This window comes from Delphinapterus leucas, chromosome 9 (genome assembly GCF_059928025.1).
Source record: "Delphinapterus leucas isolate spDelLeu-1000000601 "Yukka" chromosome 9, BTC_Dleu_Yukka2, whole genome shotgun sequence".
NCBI lineage: Eukaryota > Metazoa > Chordata > Mammalia > Artiodactyla > Monodontidae > Delphinapterus > Delphinapterus leucas.
The window spans coordinates 77,873,915-77,901,294 of NC_143137.1; the positions used below are offsets into that span (position 1 = coordinate 77,873,915).

The 27,380-nt window shown below is 35.7% G+C and overlaps 1 long non-coding RNA gene across 1 annotated transcript; it reads right to left on the reverse strand.

Annotated features, from left to right (window-relative positions):
• Positions 1-1,122: 1,122 nt before the first annotated feature.
• Positions 1,123-27,380, reverse strand: LOC149748433 (uncharacterized). Its single transcript, XR_016394368.1, has 3 exons — positions 26,749-27,380; positions 2,667-2,737; positions 1,123-2,433 (listed from the first exon to the last, which is right to left on the reverse strand). It is a non-coding gene; the product is annotated as an uncharacterized LOC149748433 (long non-coding RNA).

Below are 27,380 nucleotides of genomic sequence, written 5' to 3' on the forward strand. Positions count from 1 at the left end.
AAAGGCCGTGGGCAGGGAAAGAAATTGGTGCTTGAGGAGGAAAAAATGATGGTATTTTACCAAGATAATTAAGGAAATTTTCCTTTGTGAAAAGTAGTTTCAAATAATTCACACACCATGTATGAAGCAAAGGATTCCTGTTTTGTCCAACAGAAGAATATTCACAGCTAAGACCTAAAGAAGATGATAGTAAATAGTAGGCAACAGAGTCAGTGAGCAAAATCTTTACATCTCTTCAGTCACCATGAGTTAGACAAAGGACATTAGAAAATGTGGAATTTGGGGTGTCTGTGAAATTTTACTTATCATATACCACTTAATACTTACTGTTTTGATCCATTTGGGCGATTATAACAAAATACCATACACTGGGCTGCTAGTAAACAACAAACATTTATTTCTAACAGCTCTGGAGGCTGGGAAGTCCAAGATCAAGACACCAGCAGTTCAACATCTGGTGAGGACACCTTCCTGGTTCATAGCTGGTCATCTTTTAGCTGTGTCCTCACATGGCAGAAGAACTGAGGACTCTCTCTGGACCCTCCTTTGTTAGGGCACTTATCCCAACTATGAGGACTCTACCCTCCCTAATCAATACCCAAAACCTCCACCTCCAAATACCATCATTTTGGGAGTTAGGCTTTAACATATGAATTTAGGGGAGACAGGGGACACAAACGTTCAGTCTGTAGCACTTACATTATGGTTGCTATATATTTTCCTTTATTTATACTTCTTTTCTGATTATCTCAGGTAAGAGCAAGAGAGTTTTGATAGCCATGCCTGTCCCATATTTCAAATAGTCCTGAGAAACTGAGAAGGGTGAATGAAAATGACATAAAAAATTCTTCGGTTGCAAGTAACAGAAACTAATTCCTGCTAACTTAAGCAACACAAGAATTTACCAGGTTGTAAACAAGCTGAACAACAAGCTTCCTAAACATCAAAACCAGGGAAAATCCTGTGATTTAAAAGGCAACGTCATCAGGCCACCACCCTCTGAATAAATCCTCCCCAAGTATTTTCTTTCCTTGAGCCATTCCGCTCAAGAATCAAATTCCAGAGTCTAATTGACTTAGCTTTTGACAAATGACAAACCCTTGGCCAGGAAAAACAGGGGTGCTTTGGTTCATAGTCCCAAGACTAAATCTAACTACAATGAAAGAGTTTGGGCATAGATAATGAATAGGCCAAAAAAAAAAAAATACTACGGGCAGCCATAAATGCATAAGTCATTTACCTAGAGAACACAGAAAATAGATAATTGATCCTAGTGCTACATTTAAATTTTTTTTTATGTGGAAAACTTTAATCTCTCAAGCTGATTTTACCATTTCTTTAGATACATATATATATTTTGGGGGAAAAAAGTATTCAAAGAACAATATTGATGCACTCATTGGTATAATAAAAAGTTGTCCACTTTCAAATACAAATTTATAGCTTTTAATAAAAAACAGCAAGCTTTGGGCTTCCCTGGTGGCACCGTGGTTAAGAATCTGCCTGCCAAAGCAGGGGACACGGATTTGAGCCCTGGTCCAGGAAGATCCCACATGCCACGGAGCAACTAAACCCGTGTGCTACAACTACTGAGCCTGCGGTCTAGAGCCCACGAGCCACAATTACTGAGCCCACGTGCCACAAGTACTGAAGCCCACGTGCCTAGAGCCCATGCTCCGCGATAAGAGAAGCCACTGCAATGAGAAGCCTGCACACCGCAACAAAGAGTAGCTCCCGCTTGCTGCAACTAGAGAAAGCCTGCACGCAGCAACGAAGACCCAATGCAGCCAGGAATAAAAATAAATAAATTTATTTAAAAAAAACCAAAACAAAACAGCAAGCGTCACTCCTTCTGAGTTTTAATTTCCTTGTCTGTGAAATGAGAGATTGGGACTAGATAATCTCCAACTCCTACATTCTTTAAATCTATGGAAGTAATGACCCACTGCAAGCCAGTCTCGATTAAAATATTTTTCAGAGATGTGTAGAAATTAAAGCTCACCCTTTGATATTTTGGCCTATGACCCAAAGTGGCTGGGTTTAGGGAAATAGGTCATGATATGAACTGTTTTCCCTGAAATTAGGAGTAAACCTCTGATGTCTATCCTGGGTCCTTATTAACTGAACAGCCTGCTACAGTTCATATAAGAGCAAAGTTATGAACTTTCTGGAGTAAGTACTCTTACATATCTTGAAATTAGTGAATAAAAAACCAACAGTTGATATTATCTGACTTTAGCTGCTATTTTCCCTCTTCCTAGAGTTCCTTATTCCTTACTTTAAAGTATGAACCAAAAAATATGAATCTGATTGACATAAAATATAGGCATTAACAACAGAGATAGTCCTTTAATATCTTTGTCAGCAGATATTAAACAAACAAACATTTTTGATGGAAACAGTTCCTCATGCATGTTTGTATGATGTCAGGTCCTATGAATAAAAATATAATAGAGAATTTAATGTATGATAATTATGGTTTAGAATACATATTTTAATAGAGGACGTCTTTGGTTTCTATTATTCCAACACTTGTAAGGAAGCCACAATTTCTGGCTAACCTCCAAGACAAAGAAACTGTTTTAAAACAACAACGAAAATAGAAATACACTTTATAATAAAACTTTAAGTAATATTTTATTGGCGATATTTGGTGGCATTCTTACCAGACGTCTACTACCAATTTCTTTGGCCTCTGTAGTTTGAAGTTTCCAAACTTTCAAAAGCATGGTAAGGACTGCAGAGAAGGAAAGAGTGGGGGAGGAGAAGAGGGAAATTGAAAGGTAGAGTACAGTGACGAAAAAAATAAAAGCATATCATTTAAGAGTCAGTGGCTACGTTTACTTAATTGTAGTCTCTCAATTCAATCCAAAGAAAATGAATGCATTTTTAAATCAACTATTTACAGTATGTGGCGAAAGAAAGTAGAATGCGTTAAACCAAATAACTGATGATTAAATGCTGTCGAGTCAGCATGGGGACGTTTTAACCCATCAGTCATTATTCATTTATTATTGGGTAAATTCAATTTGACACTGTGATTCAACACTGCGTTAGTGAACTCTTTCTTAAATGTGGAGTCTACTTACGATACTTCTATGTTCTGGTATTTAATTATTTTTTATTATTATATAGGTACCATAACCACTTGTCATAACTTTGGGAAAATAGAGAAGGAAAATAAATTGAAATCCATCACTATATTATCCTTTAATTCTGTATTAGTTTACTTTCCTCTGGCTTGTCCTTAGTATGTGTATGCAGCTCGTAATTTGGCATGTGAATTTTTGGAAAGCTGTTACTCTCACTTAACACATAAATAAACATTTTCAAATTATAAGAATAGAAAGCATACCCATAATACTTAGTGGCAGTATAATATTCTGTCATGTATCAGATCTCCCAAAATTTATTAAACCACCACCAATCTTGGACTTTAAAGCCAATTTCCATTTTCTTTCTATAAGAATTAATATTGCAATGAAAATGACCTCCGTATATTTTCTTCCGTGTTTGCTTAGGATAGTTATAACGCTTTTGGATTCATTTGGTAAAGAATACAAATATTTTTATATCTCTTGTTTCCATCAGCAAAGTGCTTTCTGAAAAGGCTGTCTGGTTACACTCCCACCCACGATATGGAACTTCATTTTTCCTCTGACGATCTCATTGATGAAAACATTGGTACTTCATTAGCAGTGTTTTGGCTCTTTCTGAGAAACCCTTTGTCCCACAATTTTCACTATTCGTTACTAACTGTTCTGTTTTGGGATTTATTACTGCTTTATTACCACTTCCCATTTATCTAAGGAGTCTTTTTCCTAACTTGGGGGTACTTAAAGATCCATGAGGTAAAACAGTGGTGTCAAATCATTATATGACAATCGCAATGATATCATCAATCTCCATAAGAATTTATATAGCTTTACCTTGTCCTAAATATGCAGTGTGGGATATAAATGATATTTCAATTTTAATCACTGGGAATTAATAAATATATACACAAATATGGATCGCACATGTGAGTATTAGTTCTTTACATTTGGTCTCATATTGTAATGTTTCAAATGAAGAAAATGTCACACAACAGGAACGTGAGATATTAGGCAGAAGGGTGTGTATCTATTGTTATAGTTGGTTTCAAAGGAGATAGGTTAGTAAGAGGAAACGTGGGTCTGCCACGATAAGGAAGAGAAATACTGTTGATTCTCTGCTGTTGAGGATGAGGGCTTACACTCCCCTTCAAGAGACATAAGTGTGTGGTTGTTACTAGGGAGTGCTGGTTATGTTGTGACATTGTTCAGAAAAGGGTGTGTTAGGTGGCAAGTTATCTGAAGGAAAAATGAAACATTTAGTCATCACTCTAAGTTGTTATCTTACCAGCATAACAGGCAACAACTTGTTTCACTAATGTGTTTTTAATGGTGTCATACTGGCTCTGAGAAGGCTTAATGGTGTCATACAAGTGCAGAAGGCTTTAAATTGTTAAGGATGAAGCATGAATAGTGAGTTGTAAAACATTTATGGCATGCAAGGTGTGGCCCTGAGCTGATTCCATGTCCTGCAAGTCTTTGTTTATCTACACCTGCCCCAGTGATATGCATGGGAGGAAATCTGTTTATGCTCTCTTATGTATGGATAGTCTTGCTTTATTTAATATTCTGATAAATACTTTTACCTGTGCTCAGTAATTGCACTGGCTACTTTATCCATCCAGGGTACCCAGACACAAATATTTTCAACAAAATTTCCTAGAATAGTAACAGAAGTTCTTTGGGAGTTTTCATGTTACAAATCAGTTTAATATTCTTTCCTTCTAGTTCTAGAGAATTATACGATTTAAACAATCTAAACAAATTCTGACCTAATATTGAACTTAAAAAAACATGTCTAGGAACATCCCTAACAGGATATTCTAATGTCTAATTAGATAATGCCTTATAAAGAAATTTTCACTGAGATTTAATTAGCCTGCACAGATTCACACCTAATGTTGTAATGAACAATTGCAGAAGCTTACATTTTCATACGAAGACCTTTAAAATACTTTCATTCAATTCCTGGAAAGTAGAAATCATTTTCAAACATAAGAATTACAGCTTTTCCTAGTTTACCCTCTTAATACTCTTTTTTCTCCATATTTTATTTTATGGTTGAATATTTTGACCCTGTTTTTCTTTTCTGGTTTTTAAAAATTAAGCAGATAATTGATTTAATCATCCATTATAAGCTATAAGCTTTTTATAAGTATTAGAAGTATAGGAAAGTAGCAACTAAGTGATTTGATTTGAATACTCTTCCAAATTTCCCTGCATCTAGCCTCACACCCTGAAAATAAAACTTCCACTATTTATCGAGATAGTTTTACAATTAAAGGCCTACTTTTAAAATGTAATACCTTTAAGTTTTATGCTTTTTAAGGCATCAAGATAGTAGTTTATCAAAGACTAACTCTGCAGCTTACTTCCCAACACCCTGGGGAATTGGGGAAAATACTTTTAATTGGGAAGACATGACGAAAGAATCATGGGACCCCATATCATGCTAAGAGACATTCATGAGCTAAGGATAACTGGAGAGCTAAAGGTAGCACAAGGTCATTGATCACCGTGGTGAAGAGGAGAGGGGTGATGCAAAGATAAAATGGGACCAAGAAAAAGTCAGCTTATTTCATATTTTTCCAGTTAGCTATGCAGATAGATAACTCTATGCTCTTCTCTTCAATTCTACCATAATCCTGCAGGTAATCTGAAGAGGTATCTTCATGTAGTAAATGTAAAATGCTCTTCTTCATGAATAAAGAGGGCACCGGTAAGTCTACAGAAAATAACATTTGAATTTGAATTTGTAGGTAGAATTGTAGTGTCCTTGTGCCTAATGCCATATATTACCAATAACCAACTAGATTTAACAGTTGTGACTAAGGTATACATTTCTAAAATGTAAACATTGTAAACATTAAATATTTTAAATAACAAGTAAATACCTCACTATTAATCAATGTTAAATTTCATCAAGATTCCTGAAAGGAAAATTTTTTTTGATTATCAGATCTCTTCTTCTTTCTCACTGATGACCCTTTGCACTATTGTGAGGCAATATGGCAAATATTTGAACACTCATGATTATTCTTACTTGGTATATTTAAACAGTGAATAGGCTTGGCACATGCTTTGAAGAGCTTACCCAGAAGAGGAGACATGCAGGTAATCAAATAATTTCAGGTACATTTTCATAAGTACTGAGATGCATCGAATACTATGAAGCACATAGAAGTCTTCTAAGAAGATGAGATACTTAGTTAGAATTAGGGCAAGCCAAGAATGGGAGAGATGAGTAAGCCAGTTGTGGACTGTAAAGTGTTTCAGGTAGAGACAGAACAAAAGGGACAATCCCCAGAACATAATGATGGGTAATTAGAGGGTGTTCAGTATTGTTGAAATGTAAAAATTGAACAGGGATACTTGGGGTAGATGAAGCTGAATTCAGGTGTTAAATGTCATTATGCCACCTTGACCATGCACTAGTAATAGTCATGTAGCAAAGGAACCACATGGTCTTCTTTACATTTTAGATATGATACCCTGGGATAGTGTGAGAAATTAATTTGGGGACGTCCTTGGAGGGGAAAGTACAGAGGCTGGGAAAATAAAGGTGTGAAAAAAATCCACAGGAGAAAGATTAGGGGCCTGAACTAAACATGTGTTTTTGGGTACAGAGAGTGAAGGGACAGATTTACAAAATGTGTGTTAAGGTATGATTCACTCTGTAACCAATTGGGTGACAACAGTTGAGACAGTTGGAGGAATTCAGGTGATTGCCAGTTGAATGGTGAAAACACCATCCAAAACAGGGGATACTAGACTAGAAGTGACATGTTGCATGTGATGTCACGGGAACTCCTAGTACCGATAACATTAGGCAATGGGTTTTGTGAATCTGGATCTCAGGATTCCTTACTGTTAATACCTGCTTCTTTCTTCCATACTGCAGAATTATAAACCCTTTTTTCTGAGCTGGTCCTTGTCACTATTTTCCTGGCTGCCCTTCTCCCTATGGTTTTGTGGTTGTACTGTAACGTCTCTGAGGATAGAAACAGTGTCTTATTCATGCTTCTTCTAATAATTAGCACAACTTCATGTTCTTTTTGGCACTCAAAATATATTAAATCACTCTTTCCACTTGTGAGACATTGAGGTTACAAAGGTGAAAAACAGGCATAGTCCCTGCCCTCAAACGGCACACTGCATCACTGTGGGAGCAGACAAACACATAATTACCTCTTCATATCTGTAATATTGAAGGGGCTACAAAAGCAAGGAAGTAGCTATTGAATGGATCTTGCAGAAAGAGGGAGTGGGTAGGGGTTTTTTGAGATGAGTTTACTGTGCAAAGCCGTGTATGGCTGCTGCTTTCAAGATGCCACTTTTGCTGTAAAATGCAAAGCCTAAATGAGTAAGCTACCTCATTCCTCCATAACACATAGCTGCTGAAAGAAGATGTAAGCCTATTTTTTTCTTACATTATCAGTTACAGTTGACACAATGGCTCAATTCCACAGTATCAGATGTGGATTTCAATTCTGCTCAGTTTTGTTCTCTCTTCCCCTAGGTCTTGCCCTACTCAGCGTGGTCAAAGCATACCCACTAGCACTTTGTCCCCATACTAATGCACAGAGAGGGGGAAGATAGAAAGTTGAGGGCAATTTTCTTTCTAAAAGATATTACCCTGAAGTTGTCCACATAAATTTTACTCATAGTCCTTTGCACAAATTTATTCTCAAGACAAAAATAAGATAAAAGGGAGGACGAGAAACAGATTTCTAGCTGGGCTGCCCTGTGTTCTGAAGAATCATGTGAGTTATATTATCAAAAGGAATGAAGGAAGAATAGATAATAGAGAGTTATATCACCTTCTCTGCCATAATCATTTAATCCCATTATCATCATACCCAACAGAACCATGATTATCAGAAATTATATCACATCTGTGAACTCAAATTGTTCATCCTATTCTCTGACCCAGTAATTTTATTCTTGCAGTTCACTTGCTCTAGTATTCCTCGCTGCTACAATTCTTCAGATTATCTGTGACCTTGAGCTCCATTATTTTTTTTCACTACCAGCGGCTTCCTCTTCTCTTTTCTTTGGCCAGCTTAGAATTCTATGATATGATAATGTAATCACAACATTGAAAATAATCTTAGTTCCCTTGTCTTCTTCTAATTGTATCATAATTACATAAGTCCAACTGTGATTGTCCCCATTTATCCATCTCCTCTGGGCCTACATCTTAGCCTTTAAACATTTCTAGAGAAAAATTAAGAAACATAGATGATTGACTTCACTTTATATTCATTATCATAAATTTCATGTAGACAAACAATACCAGACAGATATCCTACTATATTGTCTTTGTAAACTTGTACATTCCCATGCTCTAAGGTAAATAGGTGATACTTCCTCTCCCCAAAAGCCTCTTGCACCCTCAGGGGCACCACCCTGAACAATTGCAAGGTCTTAATTCACAATGAAAATGATGTTCAACCTTGAACACTCCCTTTCCTTACCCAAGCTTGTGGCAAATGGCCTCAAACTTCAAACATGAATTCTGCGATTTTATTCTAAAAAAAATTTATTTTTTTAATGGGTTTTACTTTTTATTTACTTTTTAAATTTCCCCGCACCACACAAGATGTGGGGTCTTAGTTCCCCAACCAGGGATCGAACCTGTGACCCCAGCATTGGAAGCGCAGAATCTTAACCACTGAACCGCCAGGGAAGTCCTAAATGAAATTTAGAAGTCAACCTACAGGTACCAAGTTTTTCCAAAGAGAAAGCAGCCCTCCATCTATCAAAGAAAGTCCAGACCATGCACTTTTACTCTAAACTCTACCCCTTGCAAACTTCTCAGGAGATATGTTCAGACATTTCCCAGAATCTTCAAATTCATCCTTTCTAATGGTGTACTCCCATCGGCATACTCTATCGGCTCTAGTACAAACTATATGTCTTCCTTTCCATCTGTATCATCCTCCAGATACTGCTTAATTTTTCTGTTCTCTTTCTCAGAAAACTCTTAAAAATTGGGTTCAAAAGTTTCAAAGTTCCAGGTATAAAATAAATAAGTCAAGGGGATGTAATGTACAGCATGGTGACTATAGTTAAAAAAAACACTGTACATCTTGACTCTAACAACTTCTCATTCATTCTTTAACACATTTAACAACTTCTTTCATTTGTTCTTTAACACAGTCCTGTCTAGCGTCAGTCTTTATAACTCCACTGGGGTCACAGTCTCCAATGATTTCTATACCAGATTGCCAGATTCAAAGGACATTATTTGATTATCATCATACTTGACTCTTGGGAATATATGTAACAGTTTGAACTTTTGCTCCTTCTTGAAATTCTCTTCTGTGTCATATCAAGCTCTTTGAATTTGCCTCCAACTTTCCAGGATGTTCATTTGCTGTCTCAATCTCTTTTTCTCAAATTATACATGTTGGAGTTCCTCAAAGTACAGTCTTGACCTCCTCTCATGTCTATTGACAAATCTCTACCTGGGCAATGATTCTATTTCCATAGCTTTAAGTAATAGCTACATGTTGGTAACTTACAATATTTCTTCTTTGATGAAGACCTCACTTGAGAGAGCAAAATTTATGTAACTAATAGTCCCTTTGATACGCTGAGTGGGATACCTTAAGAGAAACTCAAAGTTAAATCATCCAAAACAAAACTCTTGATTAGGCTTCAATCTGATTCTTCTCTGTTCCTCCTCATCTTAGTAAATGCTGTTATAGTTCACATATTTACAGAATCCCCCAACTGAGAGTCATTTTTGATTTATTTCTTCTTTTACCACCTCACACTTCCTTTATTTCCTACATTTCCTACACAGCACCTTAAGGAGTTTTAGCATCTACCTTTCTTTGTAATATATTTTGTATCTATACATTTCTATCTTTGCTGCTACTAGCTCAGCTCCAACTATTTCCATCTCTTGCTTGGACTACTTTTATTTATTTTTTAATTTATTTTATTGAAGTAGACTTAACTTACAGTGTGTTAATTTCTACTGTACAGCAAACTGATTCAGTTATACATATATACATTCTTTTTTATATTATTTTCCATTCTGGTTTATCACAGGATATTGAATATCGTGCTAAACAGTAGGACCTTGTTGTTTATCCATTCTACATATAGTATTGCTTGGACTACTTTTTTTTTTTTTTTTGCTTGGACTACTTTTAGTCACTTTCAAACTGATTTCTCATTTCTGTTTTCTCTCCTCCCATTCATTCCACACACAGCAGTTAGAACATCCACTAACATATAAATCGGATCGTCCTGCCTCTATGAACCACCAATGTAAATTATGAACTTTGGTTGATAATGACGTGTCAGTGTAGATTCATCATTTGTAACAAATGTACCACTCTCATGGGGAAGGTTGATAATGAGTGGTAAAGACTGTGTGGGCATGTGTTGGGGACAGGGGATATAGGGGAATTCTCGGTACTTTCTGCTGAATTTTGCTGTGAACCTAAAACTCCTCAGAAAATAGAGTTTATTAATTTTTAAAAATTAATACTTGGCCTACTCAAGTTTCAATTGGATTATACATTTCTTAGAAGTTATGCATATTTTATTAAAAGGTGAAGTGGTTTGGTGAGACACTCAGCAATATCTGAAACCTGGTTTTCCTAGCTACCTCTTAGCTTTTTACGTATTAAAGATATAACCGGGCTTCCCTGGTGGCGCAGTGGTTGAGAGTCTGCCTGCCGATGAAGAGGACATGGGTTTGTGCCCCGGTCTGGGAGGATCCCACATGCCGCAGAGCAGCTGGGCCGGTGAGACGTGGCCGCTGAGCCTGTGCGTCCGGAGCCTGTTCTCCACAACGGGAGAGGCCACAACAGTGAAAGGCCCGCGTACCGCAAAAAAAAAAAAAAAAAAAAGGATATAACCACAAAGCAGGAGAGAAAAGATAATGTAAATTGATTCTGACTCCAACTACTAATTTAAAACTCCTGTAATCTCAGCCACAACACAATACTACCTAAAGCTAAGCAGCCTCACATCAAAACTAGTTCCATTCCTACTCTATACTTAAACCTAAGCTAAAGGAGCTTACCACTTCCCTGATATGAAAGCCCACATGGGCCTCTGCGTCGCCTATAAGAAACAGGTACACATGACAGCATTAAGTCATTAAATCACAAGTTAATAATCCTTCGAAGTTACTTTCACCTCTGGCTTTGTATTCAATTATAAAAATTATGTTAAAAAGTTATAACTCTGAGAAAGTTAACCAAGTTCACTAGGCCTTCAAACCAACTGAATTAATCTTTTTTTTTCTTTATACAATCCCTTGGATAATTCAATTTTTATTTAACTTACTAAAGCCATAATTTCTTCTGGATGTTATTTCAGAGAATTTTTCTGGAGACGAGAAGTGAGTCTTGACTCTTAAGAACCTAATAAAGAAAATTATATTTTTGACTTTGGTTTCTTTCAGTTATGAAGTTATTTCTGGGATCTCCCTAAAACCACACACTAACATACATTCACTCATTGAGTACATGGGATCATTTTAAATGGAAAATTGGTAAATCCACAATTGCTCTTCAAAATCGCCAGTTAAAGAAGGTGTGATGTTTTCAAGGGACAAGGTTGAAAGTGGTTTGGAGCAGGGATTTAGAAGAAGCCTATTATTAACGTCTGACCTATGTTCATTTGTTTAATTTGTTTCAAATGAATGAGTCTATATAATAAATAATGAATGAGCCTATATGATACATTATTATTAGCTAAAGGCCATACTTTATTCAGATTTCATTAGTTTTAACCTAATGTTCTTTTCAATTCCAGGACCCATCTATGATACCACATTACGTTTAGTCATCACGTCTCCTTAGGTCCTTTTGGCTATAGTAGTCTCTCATCTTTTCCTCGTTTTTTAATGATCTTGACAGTTGTCAGAGTTACTGGTCAGATATTTTATAGAATGTCCCTCAGTTGATATGTGCCTGATATTTTTCTCATGATTAGGCTTAGGTTATGTGTTTTGGGGAGAAAGAACACAGAGGTGAAGTGTCATTCTCATCACATCATCAATAGGGTTTTTTTGGTTTTGTTTTTTGGTTTTTTATGCGGTACGCGGGCCTCTCACTGTTGTGGCCTTTCCCGTTGCGGAGCGCAGGCTCCGGACGCGCAGGCTCAGCGGCCATGGCTCACAGGCCCAGCCACTCCGCGGCATGTGGGATCTCCCCGGAATGGGGCACGAACCCGTGTCCCCTGCATCGGCAGGCGGACTCTCAACCACTGCGCCACCAGGGAAGCCCTAGTTTGTTTTTTAGATTCATATATTTTGTTGCAGGTAGCTGTAGTTCTTTTACTTTTACTGTTATGTTTCCTGGTTCCTAGATACAAGTCTCTCTAGGATGTCTACCTAAGAGTAGAATTTCAGACCATAGGGAACACTTATCTGCAAATATACTAGGCATTATCTGTTTTCTCTAGTGCTTGTAACAACATACTTGCCCATCTTCATTTTATAAGCATTCCCGTTATTACATATCATCACCACACTTTGTATTTTCAGACTGTAAGTTTTACCAACTGGCACATATGTATCTACTAAGATGTATCTCCTTGTAGTTTTAATTTTTATTTCCCTAGTTACTAATGAGGTTTAAAATATTTTCCTGTATTTGTGTGCCATTTATTTTTCAACAATGAGGAGAGCACTTATTACAGTGGTACCTGTACATAATCATTTGAAGAAAATGGTTCACATTCTCCTGTGAGAAAAACTGAAGGAGGACGAACTGCCCGGAGGCCTCTTTAAACTTCTGTACATTTATGAGCAGCTCTGATGTGTGAAATATTTCCAAATGCACTCCTGCTCTCACTTGTTGAACATGATATCTCATCTGAATGAAGTGTAATTCAATCTGCCATGAATAATCTTAACTTTGTTGTGTTTAAAAATATGGTATTGGCAAAGCTTTCCCCAACCAGATACCACAAATTGTAAAAGTGAAGAAGTCTCATACATAAAGTTTTGATGACCAAAATAAAAATGGTGTAGCAAAAATAAATGTATTTATGACATGGATAAAGTTGACACTGAATCTTGCATGTTGTTATGGAGACAAATAATGGATATATTTATTAAGACTTAATCCAATTTTACAGTTTTTTTATCCATATGTTCTCATCTTAGATTTTTATGTCATTTTTCTATTATGTTACCAAACCCCAGTTTCTAGCAGATTTACTGCTTTAGCTTTTAATCTTCTAATTTCACCTGGTTGTTTCAAATTATGACATAGCCAAAGGCAAGTTAACAAGTCTAGACAGCATATACATGTTTTGTTATTCTGTGAGAAATATTTTAATTATAACTTTAGTAAAGAAATCTTTCTAAGAGAAGACATAATGAGAAATAATCTATAGCTTTTAAAATAGTATTTTTGTTTTACTCATTTATCTCTTATAAAAGAGAAACATGCTATATGAAAGAAAGATAATTACTCACCTATTTAATCAGTCCATCTTTTTAAGTTCTAGTTCATTTAAGGCTTAACTGTGTCTTAAGTAAGACAAATGTTTAAGTTTCATCTGTGTACTGAAGATGTGAAACCAAAGGTTACATTAATTTCAATTTGCTTAATGAGAAGTAACCACAAGTAAAGAAGGTATTCTACTAGTATTGAGAAAATACTTTTTTGGAGAAAGCCAAGAATTATAACTATTAATGCTTTTAGGATATTTTCTTTCTTGATGCTATTTCTTGAAAATAGGCGTATAGATATCTGAATGGACAATTTAATGCTATGCTTCGAAAGCTGTATTTAAATTTCCACCAGTCCTTATTTAGGGCACTATTCTTTATGGGATTTTTCTTTTTTTGTACGTCACAATGTAGGCACTGAACCTCTATTTTGTCTCAACAGATCTGCTTTTTCTTGTCATTCTGGTTCTACATTGGCCAATGATACACTTTTTTAAACTTTATACCATTCCATATTGCAACATTGTGCTTTTGCATCATAATGCTTTTGTATCAGGGTTTTATATTTTTCCAAACTTCACACTTTTGGTTCAGTGACTCCATCTGCCATAAAAGCATTTTCAACGTACTCTGTAAATTGCTGCTACATTCCTTAAAAAGGAAGGCTTGCCGCTCAGTGCTTCACTTCAGTAATGTAAGAGATAGTATAGATCACCCAGGCTTTTGCCTGGGAAAAGAATAATTTAGGTTTGAATGTTACCTGAACTGTATCCCTCCACCCTCCACCATTTGTTACTTCCTATTTCAGACTGGCAAATAGCTCCCTGGACTATTCCAAACTAGAGTTCTGCAGTTTATTTTGTTACTTACAGATGGCTTGCATCAAAATAAAGAATGTTTTATAAACATCAATATATAAGCATAAAATTATCATAAAAATGGAGAAAATATACATCAAGTATTACATTCAATAATTAAATAAGATATATACTCTAAGCTTATCATATCCCCATAGCTTATCAGTACACTATTTTCTTGAAAGCAATATCTATACAGAACATGAAGGTTGTTGACTATTATTGCCAATAGCAGGTTGCTCAGATATGATTTACAAAATAAGAAATTCAGCAATGGCAAAGTCTTCAGTGGGAGGATGTTAGAATAAATTCAAAATACAGCCATTTCATGCTCTTTTATACATAATGCATTCCTGAAAAGAGCTACAAGTCAAATATTTAAAACTTTCTATAGACATGTTTCATTTAGAAGATTCCATTTTTAGTTAGTTAAAGAGAAGGATTATAAAATCCACTAGCTATAAGTGCAGGTAAAACTGGTGAAATTTGAATATTGCCAGTGGACTAAACCAATGTCCATTTCTTGGTTTAATTTTGAAGTAGAGTATTGCAAAATGTTACCTCTGGGAAACTGGGTGAAGAATACGTTGGATTTCTATGTGCTATTTTTTGCAACTGCATGTTAATATAAAATTATCTCAAAAATAAAAATCCATTAACCCTACCTCTTTCTTCAGACAATTTTTAATTATATACCTCAAGTATTTTGTGCCTGCTCTTTATCTGGGGTACTTTACACAAAACTGCTAAGTTGATAGGCTTAAGTCAAATTAGAATGCAATTGACAGTCAAAGGTTCATTCCTTTTAAAATACCTAATTATTTACACTTTATTTAATTGTATTCATTTAATGAGACTTACTGTAACACTAGTGACATCACATTTCTTTTATAAAAACTCAAAACAAAGCATTAAAATGTAAAATATTTAAATCATTAAACCAACAAAAGCACAGTGTTCTGATAGAGTTGATGAAACTGTAAAAAGGAGTTCTTGAGTTGCAGACAGTGTCAGCAGGAAATAGCTTGTGAAATGTTATGAATGAATCTGGTCGTAGCAGTTTGAATTTGATATGTAAAAGCCAATTAGAGGTGTCGCCGTGCGACTGCAAATAAAAACTGGGATGTCAGAAGCCATGTATGAAAATCTGGGGTAAGCATTGTGGAATGACATGAAGTCTAAAGGGGTGGGGCAACCTTACAAAACCTTAGTTGTACAAGAGAAACTCATAATCCAAGATGTTTCTAATAAGGAGAAATTGACCAGCCACCTCTCCCATTTCCCTCCCCTGCTCTCTGCCCCTCTCTCATACTGACTGCACTGTTCCTGACAACACTCCCTGCTACTCACAGAGAAAACATATGTCTCACATAGAATTGTGCCTACATAGTCACCATTTCACCTTCTGGAACACTATTAAGTGTCTTCCCTGATTCTGGGCTAACTCCTCCAATTGCGCTTCAAATTCATGGGCTCTCTTTCTTCTGAAAAATTTTCTATCAGTATAAATTATTTTCTCTTTCACCCATATCATGCATGTAAGCCTTTCAATTGATTCTTCATCCTCAGCTGATAGCTGCTCAGATGGCTTCCATCAGAAAAACAAAACAATCCTTCCTTTGAATATATATCCTCTTCTAAACATTACCTTCCTTCTCTGAGAAATAGCCATAGAATTAAGATGTCGTAGGTATATGGCAAAATGAGCAGACTTAATCATCTTTTAAAAATAATATCCACTCATTATTACTTAGAGTTGTTTTCAGGAAAAAATGAATTTTTAAGTGATGAATAAGATAGGAGCGCTCAGTCTTTGGTTTATAAAATACCTTAATTCTAACACATTTAGTAGGACACTCAAATTCTGCTAGACAAGAATGATTTCCATACATACCAAAGAACTCACAATAATAAACACATTTGGAAGAGAAATAACATATATATATGTTATTATAAAATATATATATATATATATTTTATCCCAATAGTAAGAGAATTGCAATGATCCCAGAGAGGGAATTTTTCTAGAGAAGGGAAAATAACACCGCTGACCACCACTATTATTTTCGTCTTCCTTACTATGCCCAAAGGTGCTGCTGAGCCGGCCTGGGGCAGTTATGGGCAGTCTGTCTAAAGACCTTGCTGAAGTTAATGACATACACACCTGTGCCAGTGCCTATTAAGCTTAGCTCACTCCCTAAGCAGCTGAGAAATTCCTTAGGTATCAGTGTTTATCTGAGCCCCTGAGGGCTGCTTGAACAGAGGGCGTCTCTGCTAGATCAGATCTATGGTAGAGAACCACCGGGCAGTGGTACAAAGGGACTCTCCCCCAACTCCTTCTTTTTCAGACTCCTTATTTTGTTTTGCCAAGCTACAAATTCTAGAGGAAAAATTAAAGTAAAAATGCTATTTACCTCATTATTTCTTAGAACTGTCAAAATCATTTTGGTTATTTATTAATTTTCTAATTGACAAAAATGATTTACAGTGTTGTGTTAGTATCAGGTGTACAGCACAGTGATTCATATATATATGAATACACACACACATATATATTATTTTTCAGATTCTTTTCCCTTATAGGTTATTACAAAATATTGAGTATAGCTCCCTGTGCTATATGGTAGGTACTTGTTGGTTATCTATTTTATATATAGTAGTGTGTATATGTTAATTACAAACTGCTAATAATTTTAGTCTTTTAAAAAAAAGTATTTTATGATCTTTTAACACGATTTCTCTGAAAATAAATTTTATGCTCAATAGTTATTTCTCTCTATCCATGATTAAGAGGAAGAAGTTTTTAACTTTATAAGCCTTTCGAGACTTTTTCTGGGTTTTTCTGTGCCTAAGTCACATAGATGCAGCCTTCAAGCAACTGTCATTTGAGATAGCTCAAATGTTTGCCAGTGATCAGTTCCAGTGCTGTGGTCATTTGCAAGAGGACCACTCATCTCTGCACAATCTTTTACTTATCCTCCAGTTTCTGCTTCACAGTTGCTTCCTCAGCAGAGATGAAGGAGAATATTCCGGTGATAGCATGATATGAAATCTACTCTGGCTCCTCCCAGGGAAGGTTTGGGTTTATATTTCTTTGCCCTTTTCCAACACTTTTCTAAAGCTTCCAGCTTTGTCATCTTTATCACAATCTACAGGGCATGTCCAGGATCATTACAAAGATAACAGATAAGTGTTAGATACTAAGTCCTTCATCTTGGCAGGTGGCCCTACTGGGCTCTGGACCACATCCTCTCTACTTCCAGAAGCCTGAAAAGTGTCAGCTGAAGCATTTACTTTTTTCCTGAAACATTTAAGAGAAAAGTTGTAGACAGCATTCCTTTTTACCTCTAGAAACTTCAGCTTGTTATAACTAAGAACAACATTCTCTAACATTTACCAATATACAATTCTCAAATTAAGGAAACTGATGAAATACTATTATCTAATATACTTTCTTCATTCATTTTTTTTTTCCACAGATGTCCCAATAATGTCATTTATAGCATTTTCCCCTGATCTGGATCCTGTTCAGACTCTTGCATTGCCTTCGGTCGCATGTCATTTCAGTCTCCTTTAGTCTGGAAGACTTCTGCAAAGTCTCTTGTCTTTTCACAACCATGATATTTTTGAAGTACCGGCCTGCTGTTTTGTAGGAGTAAGAGCTTTTATTGTTACCTTTATTCTTGTTGTTGTTTTATCTCTTCCTCTATATCAGCCGTCTGCACTGGTAAAACTAGCCTCCCCCACCAGGTCGCATCCAAGAAGATTACAGACAATCTTTCCCTTCTTCCCTCTACACTTCAATATCAATACCTGAACAAAGTTGGTGAGTGTGAAAGTTGCACAAGGGGATTTAAGAAGCTTATAGTATCTTTTAAAAACAAAAATGGAGTGTCTGCTTCATAAAAGTTAATGATTAATTTGGAATTGCTGGGATTGAGCTCTGAATGCTCAAAACATACCAGGATGGATAAATCTAGCAGCCTTTGAAATATGTTTCTGGAGTTTAGGAGGGCCGTTGGCCTGGAAATCTTTCTGGAACAAATCTACACAAAAGTGATGGATATAGAAAATGGAGTAAATATTACAACATAATAAAGGAGTTGGAGAGAAAAGAAGAAAAAGTAGAATTCTGAGAATGTCTACAGTTAGGGCAGAGAAAGGGGGGAAAACATATGAAGCCACAAATGAAGAAAAGGCACAGTGAGAGAACTAGAAAAAGATTTATAAGAACAACTACCAATATATCAAGGAAGGAGCACTCCTCAAAGAGGAAAGAAGAGGTGTAAAATATCACAGGAACTGAGCTCAAAATGTTCGAGGGCTGGAACCAAAGCACACTATTAGGAGGAAGTTGTTCTTGTTGAGTTTGTTGCAACGGGACATGAAAGGAAAGCCGAGCTGGGATAAGAAAATTCAAGAGGCAAGTAGAGATTACTCCTTTGTGCCCTTTGACATTGAGAGGAAGGAGAGTCATTTAACGACTACATGAGAAAGTAGAAGGTTTGAGGAAAGGCATTTTGATGTAGAGGTGAATTAAGCGTGCATTGGTGAGCAAACAGCCAAGGAAGAGAGGAGACCTGCCAAATTCAAATTCAAATTAAAAGAGCAGAGAGACTCAGCACATTAATAGGAGCTTTAATCTTCAAAGAAAAACTAGAAGATGGATACCGAGAGAAGAAGAGAGATATTAAAGCATCTTACATTAGATGACCTCAGTTTCTACAGTGTAGAAAAATGATATGTTGATTGCTTTAGTAAGGGTAGGACATAATGACAGAAGATAAAAGTGATCTGAAACACTGTTGGTCGTTCAATAGATTGTCAACATTGAGGATCCGTGGAGGATTGACTCCATGCATATGTACTGAATCCAAAGAGCCGCCCCAAATTAACAACACAGAAAATATAGTGCAGAGATGCCCAAGGTTCTGATTTTGGTAAAGTAAGTGAAGGAAATAAGAGATTCTTAGGGTTCAAGCAATGTCATTGCTGAAATGGCTGATCATCATAGAGGCATGTGATTCTGGAAAGGCTCTAAAAAGCTAAGTGAAGAAAGGCAGAATGAGACACAGAGGAACCTTATGGTGGCAAAAAACAGACTGAAGAATTGGAGACAGTGAGTAGGAAAAGGAGGCCATTGATTAACAGGCAGAGATACAGATGGATAGTCAAAGCTGTTTTGTTGTGCAGTGATCTGGAAGTACTAGTGGGAAGAGCAAAGCATACTGATTGTGTGTCAATAAATGAGCCACAGAAACAGAAGGTGTCTTGAGTTTTGCCATTCAAGATAACTAGGTTTTACTTAAAACAGTTAAGATGAGATTTTTCTTGAAAAGCAAATGTACACTGAAGCTTGCTTATGTTTAAACCCAGGTTCCAAAGGATGGGGTAGAAAGTAAGAAGTATGCTGGCAAAGTGGGTAGTTGGAAAAGAATGATCAGCAGGAATAAAGGAAGCAAAGGATGTAGAATTAGGTTAGATTAGAAATGCTGGTTAAGGAGAGGGGAAAATTCTAAATATGATAAATATGTAATCAGTCATTGGAAGAGATTTTATATTTAATCATTTCCAGTGTTCCATTTGGAATGCTAGCATGATAAAATAGGACTATAAAATTTTTCTCACTTTATTTTGATTTTTTATCAAAGACACTTAAAGATATACTCACATTAAAGTTGGACACATGTTACCAAACAATAAATGTGCTATTTAGAGTTTAGCAATAATGCTTTTATTAAAAATAATTATTTTATTAAAAATAACTTTCTGTGGATAAGGTCCAATGGGGTAGAAATCCTACTCCCACTGAATGTTCTTGAATATGGAAAATATTTTTATATGATTTTACTGAATCAAATAGTTACTGGAGGACATTTTAAAAATTAGCGATGACTCAAGACACTTGTTTAATAATGCAGCATTTTAGGTATATATTTTTAAGTATTTCATGTGCTCTGACAGTGAAATAATAGTTGGCAAAATCATTCTAAGACAAAAGGATTATCTCATAACCCAATATTTTTTAAAAGATGTTTATCTTCTGAAGGCTTCCGATTATATGTGATTTTAAGATTTCTAAACTATGGTGACATATATTTTCTTTTTGTTAAACATGGAAGGGCTCAATTTTATAACTGAACTCTCCTCTTTCTTATAGTGAATAGTGCTTGGATTCAAAAAGAAATAAATACAATGGAAATAGGAAATGCAGTTTTTGGAGAAAAGTTGATAAATTGCGATTTTATTTGATTTAGGAAGTAAACTGAATGAAAAAACATTGAAACCTCCAGGGATTCCTGGGGTTCCTTTGTTTTTACTTTATGGAATCACTACAGAGTATGTTGGGGCCAATGCGCTGTGCCAGGTAAGGCTTTGTATAAAGTGGACAACTCAGTTGTCCCCTAGGATTAACAGTGTTGTAAACAAATAGGGCACAAGGCACTTACTAGGTTTTGTTTGTTGTCATTTGCCTCTTAACCTAGAGCAATGAGTTGCAAAGTAGGTATATGACTTCCTCTCTCTTCACGCTTCTCATAATTCTCTCAACTCCACGCTCATAAACAATGGAATCACAAAAATGGCAAAAACAAAAAACCAAAAAACTAATAAGGAGAATAGAGGAGGTAAAATTAAAGATCAGAAGAATAAACTATCACTAGGGCCTTTTGAAAAACAATTTTCCTAGACATGTGGGTGGTCAAAGCAAATAACAGAATCCAAAGATTGCGTGAAGAAAGAACAGAATTTCAACTCTGCAGCCTGGAAGGCATCAACACCAGTTATCTGATGAGATTTCCAGATCCTACACTGGAAGCAAATACTGATGTATACCAGTAGTTTTTTGTTAAATCTTACATGTCTGTCTGTCTCTGGCTCTCTCTTTTTCTCTTTCTCTCCCTTCTTCTCCCTCTCCCCAACTTCTCTCTCAATTGCTCTCTGTCTATACATGTATATGTATATATAGATATAGATATGGATATAGATATCTCTGGTTTGTTCCATTTTTGAATATGCGCACTGCTTAGTTGATGACAATCATATGATTAAAAAATGAAAATAAAGTCATCATTCAGAAAATTGACATTTAGTGTAGAAAAATATCTGGATAATTGTGTTTCTTCGTTTTCCCTGGACATACTGAAATTAATTAGACACAAATTTGTAATATGCAGGATACATACTAACTTTTCATGACAAATGTTTGACCAGAAAAACTCAAAGGTACATAGAAAAAAGTCACAATTTTAAGTGAAAATCCGTGTTGCTTTCCTGTATAGAATTTATAAAAAGTATAGTACAACACTGTGTCTATGACCAATTACATATATTATAATAACAAATATTAGAAATGCATGTTTTCCTATGTCTCTGTGGCAACTGGATTAGTATGAAAAGGAAGGCAAGAACAATATTTTAATTTATAAATTATTTGATTCATATATCTATTGCCAATGCTAATATTTGTTTCTAATGTAATTTGCCTTGGAGAAATATATTGTTGATCACAAGCAAATAAAAGACTTTTGTATTATTGCACAAAGAACCTGAGAGAAATTGCACTTATAAATAATGAGGTCTTACTTTAAAAGCTTCTTCACAGCAAGGTGGTAAACGGAGCCCTAATTTATGAAATTCATCATATATTTGTTTTCTACTAAAAGAATACCAAGTTTTTATCTGTAGGCTTTACATTATATATATTCATTACATATATTACATATGTTTCAAATTAAATGTCATACAAATTGACAGTGTTTCAAACAATAATGATATGGATATTTTTACTGTGTTCAAACAGTTTCAGCCCTAATTCCTATACTTTCTAGACAGAACGTTTACAATTTTAAAATATTTTCCAAGAGGATAAATGCTTTGCAGTAAAAAGTGAAATACAAAGGATAAAAAGAGTCAATTAACTCAATATCATTTTTCAAAAAACTAAGCTGTAGAAAAGTATCTCAATTACTGTTTTTATGATTCTATTTTATTATAATTTGAAAAAGCACAAAGGTCACTGTGCTTAATGCACATGCCTTATAAAGAACCACAAGGTTTTTTCATTTGCCATCATTTATCCACTGATGTCTAGATAAATCTTTACAGTACCATAAATTTCCACAATATAAACTCAATAAAAGGCCACATGGCATGTACTTTGAAAACATCTGCCCTTGCCATCTATAGAATTTCTATACCACAAAGCAGACCATATTTAACCTTCACTTTAAACAATGCAATTACTTTGATGCAAATCTTTGGCTTATGATTCAAGGACTTTTCTTGGATATGAACAGGGGAAAAAATCAGTATCTTAGGCTGTCAGTGTTGAAACTGGAAAACTGCCTTTCCCTTCATGCAACCGTTTCATCAAAGCAAACTAGGAGTTCAAAATCATTTTTGCTACCACAACTACCACAAAACCTGCAAATATGCTATCTGGGGTCCTTCCACAACCACAGAAACTGAAAGAATATTTGATATCATTTATAGTTTAACTCTATATTTAAGTAAAGAAAGAGGTCACCAAGTATAAAATGTGTGTCATTTGATAAGAATGTGAACTAGTTTTATAAAAATAAGGATACTGAATTATCTCTGGACTGAAGCTGAAAAAACTCCAAGTTATTATCATTCGATGTGCAATATGAAGTTGCTATTTTAATTTGTCAAACCTAAAAAAAAAGAAGGATGGAATGCCTATATCTTAGGATTTTTTGAAACTGAACTCTTGATCCCACCTCTTAAAAAAATGATGTTTAATAGACTGTCATATAAATCCAAGCTGGTAAAGAATATTTACAGCAGAGAGAATGAATGAAGCCTATGAAAGCCATGAAATTTTAAACAGACTTAATACTGTAGAGAAATGTATTAATTATGTACTTGTAGAAAAATATGGAAATTTGATTGGGAGGAGCTAGACAAAGATTTTGACAATTTAATGATAAATTGGTGAAAGAGAAACCATAAGTGTAATTCAAGAAAAATTTCTACTGCTTTTAAATCAAGATTAGGACAATGTGGAAGTTTTATAGTCTTATTTGTATACTTTTGTATTTGTATTGTATTTATAGAGTATAGCAAGTGAAACTTTCCAGGCAATATAGTTACTATCTTAAGAAATTATGTGTTCAAGATAAAATCATAAATCCACTTTTGCTTGTTTAGAAATGCATACTAGCATCAAAAGCTTAAAATATGCAGATGCACCATGCTCTAGTAAACTTCAAGATATACCTGGCTGCAAAATAAATGTTGATGCAGCATAAATGTATTAATTGCTGCTGTTTCTCTTTGTCTTTAATAGCACTTTTCTTTTTTTTTTTTTTTTTACAATTTTTTAGTTCACATTGCTCAGGATAACTTCACAGTTATATCTTTCAGACAAAGTCAACATAAAATCCTGAAAAAAACTGTAGTTATTAAACACGTGTTTAACACAAGGTCTCTGTGTTAGAGCTGAATAAGCTGCTGAATACAGTAAGCTTTGTGGGACCCATTGGCTTCCACCACCTTCTACGAAACGATCCTAACCAGTTATAGAAAATATTTTGAAAAATTATTCAAAAGATGATGTATTCTCATGGTAAACATAATTTAAAAATTAAAGAAGAGTATAGCCTGAAGTGCAAAATATCTCCCACTGAACTCCTCCTTTATTCTAGAGTCTCTTTCTAAGACATATATTATATTTACATATATTTCCTTGTATATATTTAGTATTGCCACTATATATACATAATCCTTTGCTTTATACAAATAACTCTCCTCAACTATATTGTCTGCAATAAAAATATAGATTAACCATATGTCCATATCAGTAATGCAGATCTCTTACATTCTTTGAAACAGCTATGTATTTTTCCACTATATTCATACATAATTATTCACATTGAAATGGGCCTTTCACTTGCTTCTAGTGTTTTCTTATTATTTTAATGATGAAATGAAAAGCCTTGAACATATATATCATTGCAACTTATTGGAGTATATAAGATATTTTTTTAGAAAGAAAATTGTTAATAAATATTGATTGTAAAGAATAAATTTCATTAAAGGTGTCAGCAAATCAAATTTCCTCAATCCAATATCTGCAAATTTATGCAACTGATAGATTTAACAAAATAAACACAACTAAAGAAGAAATGAGTTCCTATTAATATTGTTATTATGGACTGAATGTTTGTGTCCCCCACCAAAACTTCTATATCAAAGATCCAAACAACAGTGTGGCTATATTTGGAGATGGGCTGCTAAGGAAGTAATTAAGGTTAAATGAGGTCATAAGGGTGTGGCCCTGTTCCAGTAGGATTAGCATCCTTTTAAGAAGAGACACCAGAGAGCTCACTTGCTCTCTCTCCTCATGCACACAGCAAGGAAAGGGCACGTAAGGACATAGCAAGAAGGTGGCTGTCTACAAGTCAGAAAGAGTGCTAACACCTTGATCTCAGACTTCTAGCCTCCAGGACTGTAAGAAAATATCTTTCTGTTGTTTAAGCCACCCAGTAAGTGGTATTTTGCTATGGCAGCCCAAGGAGATGAAGACAATTAAAGTTGTTGTCACAATTTTTCTGTCAATTAGATTGAATAATTACCTAAATCAAACTTGCTCATGGTTATCCAGAAAAACTTTTAAACTTTCAGTCTGGGGCTTCCCTGGTGGCGCAGTGGTTGAGAGTCCGCCTGCCGATGCAGGGGACACAGGTTCATGCCCCGGTCCGGGAGGATCTCACGTGCCGCGGAGCGGCTGGGTCCGTGAGCCATGGCCGCTGAGCCTGCATGTCCGGAGCCTGTGCTCCGCAACGGGAGAGGCCACAACAGTGAGAGGCCCACGTACCACAAAAAACAAACAAACAAAAAAACCTTTCAGTATGGCTAGATATGATTTGTTAATAGCCAAATTCAGTAAAAACTACATATATGATATACATATATAGAAGGAGATATAATATATATATATGTACATATATATATATATACACACACATAAGGATAACATAAATTGTAGAAAAACAAATCCATGTTTCAGGACATGTAATTCACTACACATGTTTCATTTTCTTTCTCGGAAGACGTTTGTCTTTTTATAAAAATCTTCATACTCAAAAGTGTTTAGGGCTTCTCTGGTGGTGCAGTGGTTAAGAATCCACCTGCCAATGCAGGGGACATGGGTTTGAGCCCTGGTCTGGGAAGATCCCACATGCCGTGGAGCAACTAAGCCCGTGCGCCACAACTACTGAGCCTGCACTCTAGAGCCCGCGAGCCACAACTACTGAGCCCACGTGCCACAACTACCGAAGCCCGCGTGCCTAGAGCCCATGCTCTGCAACAAGAGAAGCCACTGCTGTGAGAAGCCCACACACCACACCTGCTCACCGCAACTAGAGAAAGCCCGCACGTAGCAACAAAGACCCAACGCAGCCAAAACAAAAAAAATAAATTAAAAAAATGTTAAAAGTGTTTATTAAAAACTAAGAAATGGGAGAAAGGAAGAATCCTCGAATGAATATATATCTATAGTCAAATGAACCCTATTTCATTGACTGTCTCTTGATAAGAAAGCTATTATTCCAGCATCCATATAGAATAGAGCTCATTACTCATACAACACTTAGCATTTTAGAAGTAAATTTCATGTACTTATTCATTATATCCCTACACTTCCGCATCATTTCCCCCAATAAAAATCACATACTGGGAGTAAGATGAGAGAAGTATTATTATTGAAACTTTACAGATGAGGAAACTCAAGCTCAGGGAAATTAGCATAAAGATGTGAACCAAGATTTCATGAGTATCTAAGCTTGTGTTCTTTCCCCTGCAATGCACTCTATTCTTTCTTCTATACACCTTCATATATGTGTTGAACAAACATTAATGCTTGTCCATTCTATGTTAGCACAGTGTGAGCAAGTAACTGAGGGAGGAACACAGTGGTGTAGAATCAAAGGAGTACATGGACGCAGTAGGCAGGGCAGGAAATGCTCTGATAGAGGTAGGCCCAGGGAGCATGGTAATAGACAGCCGACAGTCTGGAGAATACCAAAGAAGTCTTCCAGAAAGGGTGATGCTTGGACTGCTTTTAAAGGAGCCATAAGAATTACCCAGATAAACAAGAAAATGAGAAATCTAAAACAGTCCCTATCAGACTTCAATTTCCAATGATATGAAAATGTTGGACAGCTTACTTCTCCAAGGCGCTCCCCATGAGAATTTATGTATATAGATAAATACTTGTACCCATATATTGACTACATTAATATTGACATACTTACACTTATATAAATTTCCATATCTATAACTATATTTATATATACACATATTATATATTTACATTTGAAATCATTTCTAAATCCATACTTACTGAGGTCCATGAGTTCACTCCCCACTAACAATCACATCACAGGGTTTATTCTAGTTTTCTCTCTTTCCGTATTTGTAACTTCCTTCTCTGACAGTGGGAAACTGAAGTCTCATTATTCTTAACTGATTAACATATTCGACTCATCCTGCATACTAACCAACCTCTCATTACCATAGCTACCCAGCCCCTATGTTGACACCTTGTTTACCAACTCTTGCGCTAGGATAAATCCTATCTTCACCTTATTCAGGTTTTAATATCCCATACTAATTCACCCCATGTATAAACATCTCAGCCTACTTGGGCTCTGAAACCCCACAGCAAGCCATCCCTACACAGGGCATGTCCTACCCCTTCGCAGGTTGACTGCCTCATTCTGCTTTGGCTCTCAACATCCCTCACCAGGCTGCACCTCCAGGTGAGCTCATACCTTGTTCACTGTACTACACTCCCGCCCCACCCTTCCCCAAAGGCTATAGGAATGAACCATTCAGGAAGAGAAAGAGGAAGGGGAAGGGAAAGGAGAAAAGGAAAGAGGAAGAGTCACAAATCATAAGAACACAGCTTGCTCTTTTTCCACTGGAAAATCAAGAGCAGTGATTCTCAAAAAGGAAACACTACAGATTCTGTGG